Raw genomic sequence first — 15,708 nt, forward strand, 5'->3', positions numbered from 1 at the left:
ATGGGTGTGTCAGAGGCAGTGTGATTGGCACAGGATAGAGCAGGGTTTAGGGCTGTTGTACATAGGGTCGCTATGAGTCGCAAATGACTCGACGACACATAACAACAACAACAACCTGATCAAAAGGAATTAGTAATAATTGATTACTGGAATGCAAAAGATGGAAATAGTGAAGGAGGAATATTAGTTGGAAAATGGTGATAGAAATGAGCTTGGTGATAGAAATGAGGCTGGAGGGTGGGCAGGGAGAAAAGGGCAACAATGAATGAATGGAAATCCAAAATCTATACATTTTCATTAAAATTAATAATAATAAATTTTTAAAAATTTTCAGAAGAAATGAGGCTGGAAATAGAATGATTGAATTTTGGTTTTTTAACAATATATTCATTCCAAATACCATTTTGAAATTATATAAATGATGATTTTAGGCATGCATCTCACCTGATGGACTGCATAGAAATCAGATTGATTGCATCTGTAGAAGAAATCACAGGAGAAGCTCAATATTGGCAATCAAAACTAACCAGGGAAGGATTGTGGATCAGACCATCAATTACTCATATGAAAGTTCAAATTGAAGGTGAAAAAATTAAAATAAGTCCACCAGAACCAAGATATGATTTTGAATTTATGCCATCTGAATTTCAATATCATCTTAGGAATAGGTTTGAGACACTGAATATCAATGATTGAAGACCAGATAAGTTGTAGGATGATATCAAAGATAACATTCATGAAGAAAGCAAAAGGTCATTACAAAGATAGAGGAGAAAAAAAAATAGTAAAATGGGTGTCAGAAGAAACTCTGAAAATTGCACTAAAGAAGCCAAAACAAAGGGAAACATGTTGAAGTAAAATTGCTGAACAGAAGATTTCAAAGGGCAGCTCAAGTGGACAAAGCAAAGTATTATGATGAAATGTACAGAGAGCTGGACTTGGAGATTAAAAAAGGAAAAACTTGCTCTGCATTTCTTAAGCTGAGAGAACAGAAATATAAATTTAACCTCGAGTCACAGCATTGAAAGAGGCTATGGGCAATCTACTGAATGACCCAGAGAGGATCAGAAGATGGAAAGAAAACGCAGAATCACTCTACCAAAAAGAATTATTGTTGTTGTTATGTACTGTCAAGTTGCTTGTGACTCATAGTGACCCTGTGTATAACAGCCCTGAAACTTGCTCTATTCTGTCTCTGACACAACTACACTCATTACCCTGGTCACTGTTATCAATCCATCTCGTCGATGGTCTCCCTCTCTTTCTCCGTCCTTCGGTCCTTCCAAGCATTATGTCCCTCTACAAGGATTGGTCCCTCCTTGCAACATGCCCAAAGTATGTCAGACTAAGCCGCAGAATCCTTGCCTCCAAGGAGCAGCCTGGCTTCACCCTCTCTAGGACGAACCTGTTTGTTCTCCTGGCAGTCCATGATATATTCAACATTCTTCTCCAGCACCACAAATGAAAGGAATCAATTATCTTAATATCATCACTAGTCATTGTATAACTCTCTGATGCATCGAAAGCATTAGTATACTAGCAAAAATTCTTACCACTGGACCTATAGACAACATCATGATGGATGGAGAAGAGATTGAAACTATCTATTTTATATGGATCCACAAATACACCCTTGGTACCAGCAGTCAGAAAATAAGTATACTAGTCATTGTATAGCTCTCTGATGCATGCGAAGATTATGGCTTGGATCAGGCCCATCTTAGTCTATGGATTGATTTTGTTGTTTTTCTGTTTTCTGGAGAGATCCCTGACAGCCAGCTTTCCCAATGCAATTTGCTTCTTGATTTCCGGACTGCTGGTACCAAGAGGGTTGATTGTGCAGCCAAGCAAACTATAATTGTTAACAACCTCAATTTCTTCACCATTTACCATGATGCTGCCAATTGGCCCAATGGTGAGAATCTTTGTTTCCTTAATGTTGAGCTTCAATACATATTAAAGCTGCAGTCCTTGATCTTCCGCAGCAAGCACTTCAGGTCTTCCTCAGTTTCAGCAAGCAGGGTTGTGTCATCTTAACCCTGAAAAAATCCAGGAAGTACCATATGAGCAAGAGCCAATAGTTGTGAAGAAGTAAGTGGAAACTGCATTGAAGGCGTCAGCAAAAAATAAGGCCCCAGGAATTGATGTAATATCAATTGACTTGTTTCAATTAACAGATGTAGCTCTGGACGCATTCACTAGTCTATGCCAGGAAATTTGAAGGAGAGCTGTATGGCCAATAGATTGAAAGAGGTGCATTATTTGTTCCCATTCCCAAGAAAGGTAAAACAGAAGGCAGAAACTATCAGACAATATCATTAATATCACATGTAAGCAAATCCTGCTGAAGATAATTGAAAAATGGCTAGAACAGTAAGTACATAGATAGAGAACTTCCCTAAGTGCAACCATGATTTAGAAGAGGCCGTGGCACCAGGGATATTAATGCTGATGTTAAATGGATCCTGGCTGAAAGAGAAGAATACCAGAGGAATATCTGTTTGAGTTTGATTGACTATGCAAAGGCATTTCAGTGTGTGGATCATAACAAATTGTGGTTGGTATTGAAAAGAATGTGAATCTTAGACCACTTTATTGTGCCCCTGTGAAACCTATATCTGGACAAGGAAGTTTTTGGGCACATAAAGCCAGGGAACACTGCATGTTTTAAAATTAAAAAGAGAGCATCAAGGCTGTATTCTCTATCCAAACCTATTCAATCTGTTTGCCGAGCAAACTATTCAAGAAATTGGGATTTATTAAGAGGAATGTGACATCAGGATTGGAGGGAAGACTCATCAATAGCCTGCTTATGCAGATGATACAACCTTGCTTGCTGAAAGCAAAGAGGACTTGAAGCACTTGTTGCAGAAGATCAAGGAATGCAGCCCTCAATATGGATTGCATCTCAATGTCAAGAAAGCAAAAATTCTTACCACTGGACCTATAGACAACATCATGATGGATGGAGAAGAGATTGAAACTGTCTATTTTATATGGATCCACAATTAACACCCTTGGTACCAGCAGTCAGGAAATAAGAAGACATAATGCATTGGGAAAGTCTGCAGTTAGGGACCTCTCCAAATTATTGAGGAGTAATGATGTCAGTTTGAGGAATAAGGTGTGTTTGATCCAGGTCATGGTAATGAGTAGAGATGAAAGAAGAGTTGATGCCTTTGAGCTGTGGTGTTGGAGAAGAGCACTGAACATCCCAGGGACTGCCAAAAGAACAAACAAATATGTCTTGGAAAAGGTGCATCCCGAGTGCTTCTGGAAGGCAAAGACAACAAAGCTTTATCTCTCTTACTTTGGACATGTCGCTTTAAGAGATTATTCCTTGGAAAGGAATATCATGCTTGGAAAGCTGGAGGGCCAGCAAGAGAGAAGAATACCCCAAGTGGAATGAACTTAACACTGACGGTAGCAATGGGCTGACGAGTATCAGAGATGATGAGGATGGCACAGGATAAGTTAGGGTTCAGATCTGTTGGTAATATTGTTGAGTCGTACTTGGCTCAATGACATTTAGTAACACCACCTAGATAGAGAAATTAAATTCTGTAAAAATGTTAAACCGAAAGAAAGTAGGACAAGATAAATAAAAGAATAAAGAGAGAATAACGAATAGAAAACAATAAGATAAAGGTATATTACTAATCTAAACAATTACTACTTAAAATTTAAAAAGTCTAACAGAGTACTTGTACCCAAAAGAGTTGGCTGACACTGAAGAATTTCAAGAAACAATATATGATCAAGTGTCAATAGTAATGAAGGAGAAAGTTCAGGCTGCTCTGAAGAATTTGGCAAAAAATAAAGCCCCAGGAATTGATGGAATGCCAATTTGCGTATTTCAACAAACAGATGCTGCCCTGAATGTGCTCATCAGATTGTGCCAAAAAAATCTGGAGAACAACTACTTGGCCAACTGACTGGAAGAGATCTCTATTTATTCCCATCCCAAAAAAAAGGTGACCTGACAATATCACTGATGTCACACACTAACAAAATCCTGCTGAAGAATTGTTCAGAAACAAATGGAACGGTACACTGACAGAGTACCAGAAATACAAGCTGGGTTTAGAAGAGGTTGCCGCACTAGAGACATTATTGCCAATATCAGATGGATCTTGACAGAAAGCAAAGAGTAACAGAGGAATGTCTGTGTTTCACTGACTATGCAAAGGCATTTGACTGTGGATCACAACAAATTGTGGCTCATTTTGAGGAAAATGGGAATCCCAGAACCCTTGATTGGCGCTTGTGAAACCTGTATTTGGATCAGGAAGCAGTCCTCAGAACAGAGCAGGGAAACACTGCATGGTTCAAAGTCAAGAAAGGAGGATGTCAGGGATGCATCCTTTCTCCATATCTTTGCAATCTATGTACAGACCAGGTCATTCAGGAAGCAGGACTTTATGAGGAGGAATGTGGCATCAGGATTGGAGGAAGACTCATCAACAACCTACGTCATGCAGATGACACAACCTTACTTGCTGAAACTGCTTACTGCAGAAGGTCAAGGATGTAGTCATCAATATAGATTGAAATTCAACTTCAAGAAGACCAAGATTCTCACCACTGGGCCAACTGGAAGCACCAGAGGCTGTTAATAATTACAGTTTGCCTAGCTCCACAATCAACACTCTTAACATCAGCAGTCAGGAAATCAAAAGACAAATTGCATTTTTGAAATCTGCTGTCAGAGTACAGAAAAGCAACAATGTCAGTCTAGAGACTAAGGTGCACCTAATCCGGGCCACAGTCTTTGAAATTACTTGCTAAGTATTAGAGAGCTGGACAATGACTAAGGATGGCAGAAGAAGAATCTATGCCTTCAACCTTCAAATTGTGGTGCTGGAGAACAGTCTTGAACATACCATCAATGGCCAAGAAAACAAAAAGATCTGTCCTGGAAAGAGTGAAAACAAGTTTCTCCTTGGAGGCTAGTACTTTGAAGCTCTGTCTCACATATTTTGGTTATGTGGCCAGGAAAGGCCAGTCCTTGAAGAAAGAACACCATGCTCAGAAGGGTGGAGTGACAGTGCAGGAGAGGAAGATCTGGATGAGATGAATTAATTCAATGACTAGGGCAATGGGGGTAGGTGTGTCAGAATTAGTAAGACTGGCTTAGGACAGGGCAGGGTTCAGAGCTGCTGTACATAGGGTCACTATACATTGCAGGCCACTCGAGGACATGTAACAACCACCACCACCACCATCCCAATTAAAAAGTAAATATTATCATAAAGGATTTTTTAAATTACTCAATCAATTTCCATCAAAACACATAAAAGATAAAACAGTTAATGTGATTACCTCTAAATCGATTAATAAATTAAACACATTATCAAAACATCCCACAAGGAAGATTATAGACCTAAAAAATGTCACAGATAAATTTTATCAGAATTTAAGAAGTTACTAACTTTACAAAAATTAATCAAGCGAGGGGGTAGGGCATGAGGAGTGAAAGGAGAAAATATTCTGCACCATCAATCTAATTCTAATGATATTAAGAAAATAAGGAATTTCATTACTATTGTTCTATGCCTCTTATCACCTTGTCTTTTCAAGTTCCCCTTGAACCTTTCTGTTACCTCAACCACCTTCCTCCACTCACTGACCTCTGCTACCCCAATGCTTTTCTCTCCTTCCCCTTCTCCTAGCTCCCTTCTCTCCTTCCCCTTGAACATGTCTACATATCTTACTCAGTTATCCTCTTATTTTTACAGTAATGACCTTCATCAGTGATTAAAGTATAATGTACATGAATGATTGTATGAAACACAGTGTACATGTACAAAACAAGGGTGTATGATTAAATATAAACCAATGAATTTCTTTTTAAAAAATAAGAAATTTACAGATGGACAAATTTCATAAGCATATGTTGTTGTTGTTATGTGTTGTCAAGTTTCTTGCGACTCATAGTGACCCTATGTGCAACAGCCCTATACCTGCTCTATTCTGTGCCGATTTTACTGTCTCAGACACACCTACCCCCATTATCCCAGTCTTTGAATCAATTCATCTCAAAGAGGATCTTCCTCTCCTGCGCTGTCCCTCCACCCTCTCAAGCATGATATCCCTCTCCAAGGATGGGTCCCTCCTTGCAACATGTCCAAAGTATGTCAGACGAAGCTTCAGAATCCTTCCCTCCAAGGAGCAGCCTAGTCTCACCCTCTCCAGGATGAACCTGTTTGTTCTCCTAGCAGTCCATGGTATATTCAGTACTCTTTGCTAGCACCACAGCTCAAAGGCATCAATTCTCCTTCTGTCATCCCTAGTCATTGTCCAGCTCTCTGACGCATAGCAAGTAATTGCAAAGACCATTACCTGAATCAGACGCACAAACAAAATATTAGCAATCACGCCCCACAAAATAGGAAAAACACAATAAAAATTCAGAAAACCTCAGAAATTCAATATAATTAGTTCTATCTTAACAGAATAAAGGAGAGAAAAAAATCATATAAAAATGCAATTCCACTGCTAGGTGTGTTGTTGTTGTTAGGGGCCATCAAGTTGGCTGTGACGCATAGCAACCCTGAGCATTGCATTCACTTGCAACTTTTTAAACAATGGCATGCTGGAACCCATTTTTTACAGTGTCAATCCATGTTGCTAAGCATCTTCTTATCTTTTTCTGACACTCTAACTTTCCCAGCATAAACTCTTTTCCAAGGACAACATGCCAAAAATCTAGAGTTGAAGTTTTCCCATCCTTGCCTTTAAGGAGAACCCTTGTTACACTTTCTCCATGACAGAATTGTTTGTTCTTTTAGCAGTTATGGGATATTCAGTACTCTTTGCCAACACCACAATTCTTCTGTCATCCTTTTTTACTGTCCAGTTCTTGGATGCACAGCAAGAGATAGTAAATGCCATGGCCTGGATCAGGTGCACCTTAGTCTTTAAATTGACACCATTGCTCTTTAGCACTTTGGAAAGGTCCTTGACAGCTAATTTCCCTAATCCAACAGGACTCTAGAAAATTGAAAACACTTCTGAAAAAAAAACAAGTGGGTGCAAGGAAGTTGGTAGTAGCTCCATTCATAGCAGTCAAACACTGAAAACACACAGGTATGTATGAATAGAAAAATGTAGACTGTATCATGAAATGTATCAATAGGAAAATGTATAAACAGAAAATAAATAATCAGATATATAAAGTGATGTTAATTTAGCAGCTGAAGGCTTTAGTGGTCTCCTGAGTAAGGAGTTGTGTTGCCAACCCAAAGGTGGACAGGCATTTAAATTTACCACAGAAGAAAGAGGATATGTCCTCCCATTTGACTTAGAGCCTCTGAAAACCGGCTGGAGAGTTAGATATAAGTCGATTCCAAGGCCACAAGAATGACTGACTGATCATTCCACAATAAGAAGGGATGGGCTGATACATCCACTAACATGTATAAATTACAAAAACATGCTGAATGACAGAAGAGTTCAACACAAGAGTACAAATATCTACTCCATATTATTGTTTTGTATGAAGTTCTAGAACAAATAAAACTAATTTGTGGTGAGGAACCTAGAGAAAAATGGGATAACCAGGGTTCTTAATTGTGATTATACAAACTCTATGCCTAGACCAAGGATCTGTTGTCCCAACAGAGCAAGAGAATACTGCATGGTTTAAAATTGGGAAAGGTGGACAGGGTGAAAAGTGCGACAATGAATGAATGGAAATCCAAAGTCTCTGTAAACTGTCATTAAAATTCATAATTTTTTAAAAAGGAAAAAGGAAAGAAAATTGGGAAAGATGTTGAGTCAGGATGTATCCTCTCTTCATACCTATTCAATCTGTACACTGAGCAAATCATTTGAGAAGCTGAGTTTTACGAACAACAGCATGGCATCAGGATTGGAGGAAGGCTCATTGACAACCTGCATTATGCAGATGAAACAATCTTGCTTGCTCAAAGCAAGGAAGACTTGAAGCACTTGCTGCAGAAAAGAAAAAACTACAACCTTCAATATGAATTACATCTCAGCATCAAGAAAGCAAAAATCCTCACTATTGGGTCAACAGGCAACATCATGATAGAGGAATTGTCAGTGATTTCATCTTGCTTGATCCACAGTTAACACCCTTGGTATCAGCAGTGAGGAGAGGGAGAGACATATAGCGTTGGAAAAGTCTTCTGCCAGGGACCTCTCCAAAGTATTGAAGAGCAATGATGTCAGTTTTAAAGACTAAGATGTACCTAAAATTCAAGCTACAGTCTTTCCAATCACTTGCTGTGCATCTGAGAGCTGGATAATAAATAAGGATGACAGGAAAACTCATGCATTTGAGCTGTAGTGTTAAAGAGTGCTGAATATCCCATGGGCTGTCAAAAGAATAAACAACTATGTCTTGGAGAAAGCATAAGCACACAGTTTCTTTGCAGCAAAGATGGTGACATTTCATCTCACATATTTTGAACACATTAGGAGAGGTTATTCATTGCAAAGGGAAATCATGCTTGTAAATGTGGAGGACCAATGAAGGAGAGAAAGATCCTCAATGATATGGATTGATACAGTGAGTCAAGGATGATAAGATATGATGCAGTTTTGGACAGAGTTCAGAATTGTTGTTCATAGAATCGCTATGAGTCTTGTAAGTGACTCAACAGCATTTAGCAACATGGTGAGAAAAACAAATGAGGGTCAGTGTTGCCTGGTTATTGTTGTTAAGTGTTGTCAAGCTAGAACCAGCCTGATGGGGAGGGCACATATAGCAGGGATTAATTGGGGGAAAAGTACAAAATAAACTTCTGAAATACTGGCCATGTTCTGTATATTGACAGGAGTCTGGATTGCTCAGATGCAGGCATGTGTCAAAACACGTTAATTATATATTTACTTTTTTACTGCAAAAGAATATAGTATAAGCAAACATTGAATTATAGCTAACCTATATGCTAACCTTTTTAGGGGGCATTTGCTATGACTCAGAATTATTGGTTTGGTTGCAGTAGGCTTGATGGGGTAAGTACATTTATCTTCAAATGTATTTTTTTTTTTGCTGTGAAAAATTTATATTTAGAATTAGCCCCCTGGACTCAGTTTAGATGATCCCAATTTTGTTGGCACCATCCAAAGCATCATAATCAGGAGCAAGTTGAACATAGGCCTTCTCTCCATCAGGCCTAATCAAAATGTTGACCTTAGCCACATCAATGTCATAGAGCTTCTTTACAACTTGTTTAATTTGGTCCTTGTTGGCCTTGACATCCACAATGAACACAAGTGTGTTGTTATCTTCTATCTTCTTCATAGCTGACTCAGTGGTCAGGGGAAATTTGATGATGGCAGAGTGGTCAAGCTTGTTTCTCCTAGGGGCACTCTTCTGGGGGTATTTGGTCTGCCTTCAGAATCTCAGCGTCTTAGGCCGCCGGAAGGTGGGTGACGTGCGGATCGTTTTTTGGCTGTGGATGCCCTGCAGGACTGCCTTCTTGGCCTTTAACGCTTTTGCTTTGGCAGCAAGGTTGTGTCATTTGCGTAACACAGATTATTGATGAGTCTCCCTCCAATCCTGATGCCACACTCCTCTTCAGAGAGTCCAACTTCTTGAATAATTTGCTCATCATACAAATTGAATAGGTATGGAACCCTTATTAATTTTAAACCACGTAGTGTTCCCTTGCTCTGTTCATATAACAGCCTCCTCCTGGTCTAGATATAGGTTTTGCATGTGCATAATTAAGTGTTCTGGGATTCCCATTCTTCTCAATGTTAGCCATAACTTGTTATGACCCACACAGTCAAAATGCCTTTGCACAGTCTATGAGAAACATTCTTCTCACATTCTTTACTTTCAGCAATAGTATCCCTAATGCCAATCCTACTTGAACTTCTAGCAGTTCCCTATCTGTTCTAGCCATTTCTGAACAATCTGCAGCAGGATTTTGCTTGCATGTGGTATTAATATTATTGTTTGATAGTATCCATATTCTGCTGAATCACTTTTCCTGGGAATGGGAACAAATACGGACTACTTCTAATCTGTTGGCCTTACAACTGTCAATTTCCTGGCATAGACTGGTGAGCACATCCAAGGCTGCATCTGTTAATTCAAAGTAGTCAATTGGTATCCAATCGATTCCTGGGGCCCTATTTTCTGCAAAAAGCTTTCAATGCAGCTTCCACTTCCTCCTTCATTACCACTGGCTCTTGCTCATATGAAATTTTTCAGTGTCAATCAGGAGTTGTTTGTTGTGTGTTTTTGGTTTTATGTGTTTTTTTTTTTGTTTTGGTATAGTGATTCTGTGTATTTCTTTCATCTTCTTTTTAATGCTTTCTGGGCCATTCAATATATTGCCCATATCATCTCTCAATATTGTGACTCGAGGCTTAAATTTGTTTTTCAGTTCTCTCAGCTTGAGAAATGCAGAGTGAGTTCTCTTTTTATTCTCCAATTCCAGTTTTCTGTACATTCTATTACAATACTTTGCTGTGTCTTCTTGAGCTGCCCTTTGAAATCCATTCAGCTTTTATTTCAGTATGTTTTCCCTTTGTTTTGGCTCTCTACAGTCCAGTTCAATTTTCAGAGTTTCCTTTGACATCCTTTTTGATATTCTTTTGACATATTCTGAAATTCTTCATGGATGATATCCTTGTTATCATTCCACAACTCATCTGGTCTTTTATCATTGGTGTTCAATGCTTCAAACCTAGCTTAGGATAATTTTGAAATTCAGATAAATAGATTAAAGATCATATTTTGGTCCTCATGGACTTTTTTTTCCCTTCAGCCTCAATTTGAACTTGTATATGAATGATTAATGGTCTGACCCACTGTCCATCCTTGGCCTAGACCAAACAGCTCACACCTTACTGTTAATTAAATAAAAAAAGACCAACCAAAAAGCTCACATTTGATTGTTAATAAAAATGACCTACCTTCTAGAATCCAACTGCATCAAGCAAGAGAACATTAATGGTATCATTTGATAATGTCCACATTATGTTGGATCTTCCTTTTTTGGAATGAGAACAAATTCTGATCTCTTCCAGTTAGTTGTCCAAGTAATTGTCTTCCAAATTCCTTGACAATGGCTAGCAAGCATATGTCAGATCAGCAGTGACTGTCTTGTTACACCAGCCATCTCTAACTAGGTACTCTGCCTGCATCCTTTCCCTGGACTAGCAAAGATATTATCTCTAGCCAGGCAGACTAACCAGACTCTTAGGCTGGCTGAAGCTTTTCCCCAGGCTGAATGTCCCTTTTTCCACCTGCTCAACAAGAAAGATGCTTCTTATGAACTGGCTCTCAGGGCCTTGGTCACCATGCTGACAGGCAGAAACTGATCTGATTGGGCACCCCAACAACAATCATCTGCTGCACTGGCAGATACACACTGTCCCACACCAGTCAGTTTGTTTACTATTTATTTCCCACAGCATGCATGTTGGTTTCTTATTTGTATGCTTGCTTATTTTCTAGTTTTCTCAGTACTTTTCTGTCAGTTTGCTGTACTAGGGTGACTTTCATGTTACTATGATGCTGAAAGCTGTCAGTAGTACTCCTAAGACATGTTAGGTCACCCATGGTGGGCAGGTTTCAGCAGAGCTTCCAGACCAATTCAGACTAAGAAGCAAGGCTGGCTATCTACTTCTAAAATAGACTTTCAAACACCTTGTCAATAACAGAAGAATATCATTAGACTAGCAACATCAGATGAGGTACTTAGGTTGGAAAGCACTAAAACAAAACAAAAAAGAGAGAAGCAGCTGCAAATATGCACTAATACTGGGATAAGTAATACATAGAGTATGAATCTAGGAAAATTAGAAGTTGTAAAAAAATGGAATGTATAAAGATTGACATCTTAGACATTAAGGAGTTAAGATGGGATGGCATTGGTCATTCTGAATCAGACAAGCATATGATCTATTATGCTTGGAATGACAAATTGAAGATAAATGGTGTGGCATTCATAGTAAAAAAAGATTTCAAGATCTATCCTGAAATACAATATTGAGTTTATGATGCTAATCATACACATAGAGGAAGACCTGTTAATACAATGATTATTCAAATATATGACCCAACCATTAAAGATTAAGAAATAGAAGACTTCTACCAACATGTGCAGTCTAAAACTGATTGAACATGAAATCAAGGTACATTCATAATAATTGGTGATTTGAATGTTAAGTTGGAAACAAAGGACCAGTAGTTGGAAAATTTGGATTTGGTGACAGAAATGAGGCATGGCAGAATTTTATATAATCAATTATTTGCTTATTGTAAATATCTTTTTTTATAAAACTATAAATGGTAACTATATCCGTGGAAAGTCAATGAAGAAGCTCAAGATCAGCAGTCAAAAAAAGGGTGGGGGGGAGAGGAAAGAAAATGTTCAACAATGAAAAATGGAAATTAGGACAGGAAAGACTACAGAAAAGACCATCAACTCATGTACAAATTAAAATGGAAGCTGAAGAAAATGTAAATCAAGTCCATGAAAACCAAAACATGATCTTAAGTCTATCCCAACTGAATTTAAAAACTAGTTTAGGAATAGAATTGATGCACAGAACACTAAAGACTGAAGACTAGAGGGGCTGTGAGATGACATCAAGAACATAATCCATGAAGAAAGCTAAAGCCACTGCAAAGACAGAAAAGACCAAAACTTATGTCAAAGAGACTTTGAAACTTGCACTAGAACAAAGTGAGGGCAAAATAAAGGGAAGAAATGCTTAAGAAAGATGAGCAGAAAAAGCAAAGTAATATAATGAAACGTAAAAAGCTGGAATTAGAAAACCATAGGGAAGAACACGTTCAGCTTTTCTCAAGCTCAAAGAACAGAAGAACAAATTAAAGCCTCAAGTCGTAAGACTGAAGGATTGATTCAACTGGCAAAATCTTGAACTATGGAGGAAGTACCAAAGGACGATATAAGGAATATACAGAGTCACAGTACCAAAAAGTATTTGTTGACATAATAATTTCAGGAAATAGCATATGATTAAGAACTAATGGTACAAATGAAGTTCAGGTTGCAGTAAAAAAAAAAATTAAAAGATGGGATTGTGCTGGGAAAATATGCAATTAAGAAGCTCTGTAAAATGCTCAAGAGCAAGGATGTCAGTTTAAAGACTAGGATGCGTCTTAACCAGGCCATGATTTTCAACTGCTTCTTATGCAATGGAGAATTGGAAAATGAATAAGGTTAACAGAAAACAGAAGAATCAATTCTTCGAAACGTGCTGATGGCGAAGAATATTAAATATACCATTGTCAAAAGAACAAACAAGTTACTTTTGAAGGAAGTTCCTCCTCAGAGGCAAGGACGATTAATCTTTGTGTCACATACTGTACACATGTTGTCAAGAAGCCAGTCCTTGGAAAAAGACATCATCCTGGGGAAAGTGGAGGGTCAGAGGAAGAAAGGAAGACCTTTTGAAGATGAACTGACACGGTGACTGGAACAATGGACAGAGATGAGATGATGAGTATGTTAAGGATAGATCTGTTGTTCATAGCACTGCCAGGCTGAACATTTACTGCAGCTTTTGTGCAAGTCACTTTACATCTATTCTCTAATGTTGTGTAACAAAATTAGAAAACTATTATTACTACCAGGAGCTTTACAACTGCATGGTCTAAGAATACAATCAAGGAAACTTTCCAAAGTCACAATCAAGGCAACTTTCCAAAGTCACATGGTTAACATATAGAATAATTTTCATGATTCCCACTGCCAGTCCATGGTTTCATGCTGGGTCTACAGTGCTGGGTGAAGGTCCTGGGTGAAGGGCCAGAAGATGAGAAGTTCTAGGGTTCTGAGAGGTCTTTTCTCACGGCTAAAGCAAAGTATGATTCAAAGTAGTATGATAAGTAATGAGTATCCTTTCAAAAGGGATGAAACAAATGAAATGAGATTCCATTTGAGCATCAAAGAAAGGTTAAGTGGATACTCACTCACTGTCATTGCCAAGGCTGGAAATGGCTCATAGCTGATCTTTCATTGGTTTCTAAGGCTGTAAATCACTCAGGAGGAACTGCCAGAGGTTCAGCCTGTGAGTCAGCAGTGTAACTCCCTACAGTCACGGATGCCCTTTCCGTGCTCCCTAAGAGCAAGGCCATACAGGTTCAACTTACCAAAGACTGTGCATGTCTTGCCAGACATTTAAGAAACAGCAGTTACCCAATTTATATTTTGTAAACCTTTCCAAGATACAAATACATTACATAATAAAACACATACCATAATCAGTAATTCCATTTCACTATGCTGCAGTTCAGTCTTTTCTTTCTTTAATGTGAATTTGCTTAATTCACAGAGGAAGACTGCCAATGAGCTGAACTGACAGAGTGGCTGCAATAAGCAGCGTAATGACTTCCTTGAAGACGGGGCAGCATTGTGTTGTCTTTAACTTGGAATCTGAAGGCAACCTACCAACAATAATAATGTGAGTTTAACCTTACAGAAAACCCTAGGACACATTAGATTTAAAAGCGTGGATGGAGAGGTAGGAACTCTATTACACTGTTGGTGGGATTGTAAAATGGAACCACCACTCAATTTGGAAGGCATGTTGGCATTTCCTCAAAAAATTGAACATAGACCCAGCTATTATTGCACTACTACGACATGAATGGAGACTTGTACACCAATGCCCATAGCAGAGCTATTTACCATCCCAAGAACATGGAACCAGACCAAATGTCCAACCACAACGAAATGGATTGAGAAACTGTGGTACAATCACACAATGGAAGCAACTATTTTGAAAAATATTATGTAACATGGGAGGGACTAGAGGGAATTATGCTGAGTGAACTCAGTCTCCTAAGGACAAATACTGCATATGACCACTGTAAAAATAGAAGGATAACTAGTAAAACATGTATCGGGAACTAAGGGTGGGAGCAGAGGAGTGGGGATGTGGAGGGGTAAAACCACAGTCTTACACAATTAATTTGGTGGAGGGAGAGGGTAAAGGAAATGGATAAGATCCAGTGGGGACCTGAAAAGACTGGTAAGGATGGGAACAGTCCAATGGTGATTAATTAAATGAAACATAATATACGGGAATGATTACACAGAACACACTGTGATTGAATATTGGGAAGGAAACATGATGTACACAAACTTTGTAAGTTGTTGTTATGTGCTGGCGAGTCATTTGCGACTCATAGCGACCCTATGTACAACAGCCCTAAACTCTGCTCTGTCCTGTGCCAATTGCACCGTCTCCGATACATCCATCCCAATTACCCCAGTCACTGAATCAATTCAACTCATACAGGGTCTTCCCCTCCTGCACCTGCCCTCCATCTTCCCAAGCATGATGTCCTTCTCCAAGGACCGGTCTCTCCTTACATGTCCAAAGTATGTTAGACGGAGCCTCAGAATCCTTGCCTCCAAGAAGCCGCCTGGTTTAACACTTTACAGGATGAATGTTTGTTTTCTTAGCAGTCCATGGTACTCTAAATACTCTTCTCCAGCACCACAGCTCAAAGGCATCAATTCTCCTTCTATCCTCCTTGGTCATTGTCCAAATCTCTGATGCGTAACAAGTTGATTGCAGAGACCATGGCCTGTACCATACGCACCTTAGTCTCCAGAGAGACACCATTCTCTTCAGTACTTTGGAGAGGTCCCTAACAGCAGGCTTTCCCATGGCAATACGCCTTTTAATTTCCTGGCTACTGGGGCCAAGAGTGTTGACTGTGGAGCCAAGCAAACTAAAGCT

This window comes from Elephantulus edwardii, unplaced genomic scaffold (assembly GCF_000299155.1).
Source record: "Elephantulus edwardii isolate Elephantulus edwardi_28Jun2011 unplaced genomic scaffold, EleEdw1.0 scaffold00104, whole genome shotgun sequence".
NCBI classification, from domain to species: domain Eukaryota; kingdom Metazoa; phylum Chordata; class Mammalia; order Macroscelidea; family Macroscelididae; genus Elephantulus; species Elephantulus edwardii.